Here is a 7,473-nt window from a genome sequence, read left to right as displayed (position 1 = left end):
AAATGTTGTAAGAAGGAAGACAATGTGGGGGCCTGGTCTGGAGAGAGACTCCAGGTGTCTCGGGGAAGGGAGATTCTGCTCTGCACACAGGCTGCTACACCATGCATTGCCCCATGGTTCCAGGAGTCCTCCCAGTGTGAGGACTGAGGACTTTGAGGGAAGAAGTTCTGAGAACAGATGCCCTCTGCCCTCCTGCCAACCTGTGGCCACCACATGGTTTTCACTCACTGAACATACCCACTGCATGTTGATGTGGTCAAGCCCGTCCCAGGACAAGGCTTCAGCATCAAGATTGTTGGCCACGCTACCTTTCCTCATAGACTTTCCCACCAAAAACCCACACACCTGCCTAGAAGACCCCTGGCATATGCTCTACCTCAGACCTCGAATCTGCAGTAGCAACCTCGTTTTTTCACCATCCCAGGCTTCTGTGCCACCTGATCATAATCTCATCTTCCTGCATGGACATAGAAATAAGTCAGAGCAAAGTTTCACCTAGGTCAGTATCTGTAGCATGAACCAGTCCTTCCACCAACCCTGTATTGTCTCCCACTTGTGAGTTCTTAAGGGCATCTTCCCCTCTTTTACCTTTTAGTTCCCCACAAACCTTTTTCTATTGTGCACACAGTGTGCCCAAGGCCACCCCTCAGTTGCCTGAATCCAGCACCTACTAAAATTCAGATGTCCAGCAGTTCAAGACCATGGGCCTAGACCAAGATTTTGCAGAAGGAAATACAAATTAGAAATGAGAGGCTCTATTCTCCCATTTGAAAATGAAAAAAGAGATTTTTTCTTTTCCCTTTTCTTACACAATTTATTTCTTAAACAATTTAGAAAACTTTTATTATTGATTTTTTGAGACAGAATCTTACTTTTTATTTTTTTGAGATGGAGTCTCGCTCTCTCACCCAGGCTGGAGTGCAGTGGAGCGATCTCGGCTCACTGCAAGCTCCGCCTCCCGGGTTCACGCCATTCTCCTGCCTCAGCCTCTCCGAGTAGCTGGGACTACAGGTGCCCGCCACCACGCCCAGCTAATTTTTTGTATTTTTAGTAGAGATGGGGTTTCACCGTGGCCTCGATCTCCTGACCTCGTGATCCACCTGCCTCGGCCACCCAAAGTGCTGGGATTACAAGCGTGAGCCACCGGTCCCGGCCAGAATCTTACTCTTTTACGTAGCCTGAAGTGCAATGGCATAATCATAGCTCACTGCAACCTTAGCCTATTGCGTTTGAGCAGTCCTCCTGCCTCAACTTCTCAATTACCTAGGACTACAGGCATGCACCACCATGCCTGGCTAACTTTATTTATTTTTATTTTTATTTTTTTCGAGACAGAGTCTTGCTCTGCAGGCCAGGCTGCAATGTAGTGGCATGATCTTGACTCACTGCAACCTCTGCTTCCCAGGTTCAAGCAATCCTCCTGCCTCAATCTTTTGAGTAGCTGGGATTACAGGCGCACACCACCATTCATTTATTGCATTTGAGAATGCAACAAAGAAAGGGGGATCTTATAATTTTACTGCAAGCCTGAGTTAGGCTGGGAAACAGGGTGGTTGACTAGACATCCTGCTTGCCATACATTAGAAAAACACAGGGGAAACTCAGTCCTCCTCTGGAGTGTTAAAATAATTAAAGAGCAGAAAATTAGACTAAAGTGGCTCTAGTGCCCTGTGTTCATAGTTTAAAAAAGAAAATCTGGCCAGACGCAGTGGCTCACGCCTGTAATCCCAGCACTTTGGGAGGCTGAGGCGTGTGGATCATGACGTCAGGAGTTCAAGACCAGCCTGGCCAAGATGGTGAAACCCCATCTCTACTAAAAGTACAAAAACTAGAGCGCGCCTGTAATCCCAGCTACTCTTGAGGCTGAGGTGGGAGAATCACTTGAACCTGGGGGGAGAGGTTGCAGTGAGCCGAGATCATGCCACTGCACTCTAGCCTGGGTGACAGACTGAGATTCCATCTCAAAAAAAAAAAAATCTAAAATCTAACCCACATACCTTTCCTATAAATCACTACCTTAGCATGAAACTAAATGCAGGCTTAACAAATTATAAACCTCCAATTAACCTCTGATTACATAACCAGGAAATTTCCATCTGGATAGTTCAAATAAGGCGACTACATAAGTGAAACCAATTCTTGAACTTGGGTTGCTTTCCCATGCACCTCATAAAAGCCTTTCCTTCATGCCCCTAGGGTGGACCACTAGGGAATTCCTGACTTCTGAGGGAACACCTATCAAACATCAGGAAGCCATTAGGAGATTATAACTGGTTGTACAGAAACCTAAAGAGGTGGCAGTCTTACACTGCCAGGGTCATCAGACAGGAAAGGAAAGGGAAATAGAAAGGAATTGCCAAGCGGATATTGAAGTCAAAAGAGCTGCAAGGTGGGACCCTCCATTAGAAATGCTTATAGAAGGACCCCTAGTATGGGGTAATCCCCTCCGGGAAACCAAGCCCCAGTACTAAGCAGGAAAAATAGAATAGGGAACCTCACAAGGACATACTTTTCTCCCTTCCAGATGGCTAGCCACCAAAGAAAGAAAAATACTTTTGCCTGCAGCTAACCAATAGAAATTACTTAAAACCCTTCACCAAACCTTCCACTTAGGCATTGATAGCACCCATCAGATGGCCAAATTATTATTTACTGGACCAGGCCTTTTCAAAACTATCAAGCAGTTAGTCAGGGCCTGTGAAGTGTGCCAAAGAAATAATCCCCTGTACTGCAGGTCATACATTTCAATCCCTGTGTCTTTAACCTCCTTGTTAAGTTTGTCTCTTGCAGAATTGAATCTGTAAAACTACAAACCATTCTTCAAATGGAGCCCTAGATGCAGCCCATGACTAAGATCTACTGTAGACCCCTGGACTGGCCTGCTAGCCCATGCTCCGAAGTTAATGACATCGAAGGCACCACTCCCAAGGAAATCTCAACTGCACAACCCCTACTATGCCCCACTTCATCAGAAGCAATTAGAGTGGTCATCAGCCAACATCACCAACAGCAATTGGGTTTTCCTGTTGAGAGGGGGCACTGAGAGACAGGACTAGCTGGATTTCCTAGGCCGACTAAAAATCCCTAAGCCTAGCTGAGAAGGTGACTGCATCCACCTTTAAACACAGGGCTTGCAACTTAGCTCACACCCAACCAGTCAGAGAGCTCACTAAAATGCTAATTAGGCAAAAACAGGAGGTAAAGAAACAGCCAATCATCTATCACCTGAGAACACAGCAGGAGGAAGAATGATCAGGATATAAATGCAGGCATTCTAGCCAGCAACGGCTACCCTCTTTCGGTCCCCTCCCTTTGTATGGGAGCTCTGTTTTCACTCTATTTCACTCTATTAAATCTTGCAACTGCACTCTTCTGGTCCATGTTTATTTTGGCTCGAGCTGAGCTTTTGCTTGCTGTCCCCCACTGCTGTTTGCCTTCATCACATACCTGCCGCTGACTTCCATCCCTCTGGATCCGGCAAGGTGTCCACTGTGTTCCTGATCCAGCGAGGTGCCCATTGTCACTCCCGATCAGGCTAAAGGCTTGCCATTGTTCCTACACGGCTAAGTGCCTGGGTTCATCCTAATCGAGCTGAACACTAGTCACTTGGTTCCACGGTTCTCTTCCATGACCCACGGCTTCTAATAGAGCTATAACACTCACTGCGTGGCCCAAGATTCCATTCCTTGGAATCCGTGAGGCCAAAAACCCCAGGTCAGAGAACACAAGGCTTGCCAGCACCTTGGAAGTGGCCAGCTGCCATTTTGGAAGCAGCCTGCCACCATCTTGGGAGCTCTGGGAGCAAGGACCCCTGGTAACAGCACCTTAACTATGCGTCCCCAAGGACCTACAGATCGCAGGGCAACAGGGGCTGCAAGGGAGTTGTCTGGATTTCCCAAGGTGGAGGAGGCAAAAGAGGAGATGGATCCCAAGCTCCTGCGCCAGCACCAGCGAGAGACAAAGGCCCACCAAACGCCAGAAGCCACGCCCTCCTCTCCTCTCAAACTGTGTGCCTGATTGGGTGGTTCCCACACCAGCACCACTGATTGAATAAAACACCAGGACCTGCCCTAGCCCCGCCCCTACCCCCTCTCACCCTGAGCGTTAGTGCATTTTTGTTTGTTTCTTTGTTTTACTTTAAGTTTTGGGTTACATGTGCAGAACGTACAGGTTTGTTACATAAGTTTACATGTGCCATGGTGGTTTTCTGTACCTATCAACCTGTCATCCAGGTTTTAAGCCCCACATGCCTTAGGTATTTGTCCTAATGCTCTCCCACTCGTTGACCCCAACCCCCTAACAGGCCCCGGTGTGTGATGTTCCTTCCTGGTGTCCATGTGTTCTCATTGTTCAACTCCCACATATGAATGAGAACATATGGTGTTTGGTTTCCTGTTCCTGTGTTAGTTTCCTGAGGATAATGGTTTCCAGCTTCACTCACGTCCCTGCAAAGGACATGAACTCATTCTTTTTTATGGCTTCATAGTATTGCATGGTGTATATGTGCCACATTTTCTTTCTCCAGTCTATCATTGATGGGCATTTGGGTTGGTTCCAAGTATTTGCTATTGTAAACAGTGCTACAATAAACATACATGTGCATGTGTCTTTAGAGTAGAATGATTTATATTCCTTTGGGTATATATCAAGTAATGGGATTTTTGGGTCAAATGGTATTTCTGGTTGTAGATCCTTGAGGAATCACCACACTGTCTTCCACAATGGTTGAACTAATTTACACTCCCTCCAGCAGTGTAAAAGCGTTTCTATTTCTCCACAGCCTCACCAGCATCTGTTGTTTCCTGACGTTTTAATAATTGCCATTCCAACTGGCATGAGATGGTATCTCCTTGTGGTTTTGATTCGCCTTTCTCTAATAACCAGTGATGATGAGATTTTTTTTAATATTTATTGGCCACTTAAATGTCTTCTTCTTCTCCTTCTTCTCCTTCTTCTTCTCCTTCTTCTTCTTCTTCTTCTTTGAGACAAAGCCTTGCTCTGTCACCCAGGCTGGAGTGCAGTGGCAGGATCTTGGCTCACTGCAACATCTGCTTCCTGGGTTCAAGTGATTCTCCTGCGTCAGTCTCCTGAGAAACTGGGATTACAGGCACCTGCCAATATGCCTGGCTAATTTTTTGTGTTTTCAGTAGAGATGGGATTTCACCATGTTGGCCAGGCTGGTCTCAAACTCCTGACCTCATGATCCACCTGCCTCCACATCCCAAAGTGCTGGGATTACAGGCGTGAGCCACCGCACTCAGCCAAATGTCTTCTTTTCAGAAGAGTCTGTTCATATTCTTTGCCCACTTTTTGATGGGTTTGTTTTTCTTGTGAGTTTGTTTAAATTCCTTCTAGATTCCAGATGTTAGATCTTTGTCAGATGGATAGATTGCAAAAATTTTCTCATTCTGTAGGTTGCCTGTTCAATCAAATAATAGCTTCTTTTGCTGCACAGAAGCTCTTTAGTTAGGTCTCATTTGTCAATTTTGGCTTCTGTTTCAATTGCTTTTGGTATTTTAGTCATGAAATCTTTGCTCATGCCTATGTCCTGAATGGTATTGCCTAGGTTTTCTTCTAGGGTTTTTATTGTTTGGGGTTTTACATTTAAGACTTTAATCCATCTTGAGATAATGTTTGTATAAGGTGTAAGGAAGGGGTCCAGTTTCTGTTTTCTGCATATGGCTGGCCAGTTTTTTCAGCACCATTTGTTAAATAGGAAATCTTTCCCCATTGCTTGTTTTTGTCAGGTTTGTCGAAGATCAGAAGGTTGTAGATTTGTGATGTTATTTCTGAGGTCTCTGTTCTGTTCCATTAGTCTATATATCTGTTCTGGTACCAGTACCGTGGTGTTTTGGTTACTGTAGCCTTGAAGTATAGTTTGAAGTCTGGTAGCGTGATGCCTCTAGCTTTGTTGTTTTTGCTTAGGATTGTCTTGGGTGGACAGGCAAACAGGCTCGAATAGTTGGGGTCACATGCCCAGAGTATCACAGCTAATTAAGAAGTGAGCTGAGACTTGAATGTGCATGCTTTTTCCCTTACCAGGATCTGTTGTGTCATGCATCTTAGCAGCTATTTAAGGGTAGGAAGCAGAACATTTGGACATCTTTTTAACAACTTATTAGGCATTTTCATAATGCAGGAAAGACCCTCATCCCATCCCTGAGCCCCTCTCTCACTAGCTGCACCTCACTGCTGACCACCTCGTGGGGTGGCCATTAGGAATCAGGCGGGCAGCCGGGGCTGGGAATACATAAGCAAGAATGATGTTGCCCAAATTTGCTCATCTTAGAAATGCTCCACAACCATTCTCTGTGAAGTCCTGATTTGGGTTGCTAGTTTAGACCCTGGAGGTAGCAGTGAGAAAATGTTTGGGCCACATCAGAATACCTATTCTCAGCTGGAGGAGATATAGAAATTTCTTGATAATATCTAACCGTTTATATTTAACAGTGATAGCTGGAGGGCAGGGAGGGACACAGATGACACAATCTTAGAAGTTTAATTTGGTTATAAGGTTTTTTTGTACTTATTTTGTTTTGCTTTGTTTTTGGATACAAGGTCTTGCTCTGGTGCCCAGGCTGGAGGGCAGTGGCGCAATGATAACTCATGATTTGGTTGTAACAGTTCTTTAAAAAATATTTTTGGCTGAGTTTGGTAGCTCACACCTGTAATGTAAACAATTTGGGAGGCAAGTTAGGATGATCGCTGGATCCTATGAGTTCAAAACCAGTTTGGGCACATAAGTAGGCTCAGCCTCTACAAAACATTTTAAAATTGACTGGGTGTAGCATTGCATGCCTGTAGTCCTAGCCATTTGAGAGGCTGATGTGAAAGGATCACTCGAGCCTAAGAATTTGAGGCTGCACTGACCCATGATTCAGCCACTGCACTGACAGACTGAGATGCGTGTGTGGGGTGTGTATGTTGTGTGTGGTGTAAACAATGTGGATGTGAAAAAAATTCCAGCACGGGAGAAAAGTGAAAGCCCATGTGGAGGATGTGGAGAAAGTGAGTGCGGCTCCAGCAACTCAGTGAAACTTGGTTTTCCATCTTGAGAATTGCCCATCCACACTGAAAACCATAGCCTAGCACATGTCAGTTATCACACTACACCTGCTGGGAACCACTATGTACCCTTTTTAAAAAAATAAAATCTTTCACTTAAGAGAAGCAGAAGAGAAAAGGAGGGTTTCACATCTAAAGCCTTCATTTTCTTTATGAACAATAGCCACTTGTCATTTGAGTTGTCCAAAGGCCTGACAGCAATAACACACTTAATAAATCAACCAGGAAAAATGGGCCTCTCGGTGAGGAGGAGGCACAATAGCAACAAACCCAATCCATTCTCAGCTTTACACGGTGCCCATATCTCAAGAAGTGGTGTAGCCATGTGAACCGTTCACTGGACAAGGCCAGAAGAAAGAATATTTAGTACAACACAACGTGAGGCTGCAAATCAAACTGCTGGAACAT

The sequence above is a fragment of the Nomascus leucogenys genome, unplaced genomic scaffold (genome assembly GCF_006542625.1).
Source record: "Nomascus leucogenys isolate Asia unplaced genomic scaffold, Asia_NLE_v1 000801F_88591_qpd_obj, whole genome shotgun sequence".
NCBI classification, from domain to species: Eukaryota; Metazoa; Chordata; class Mammalia; order Primates; family Hylobatidae; genus Nomascus; species Nomascus leucogenys.
The sequence above is the reverse complement of the archived record's forward strand: the minus strand, read 5'-3'. Positions refer to the sequence as shown.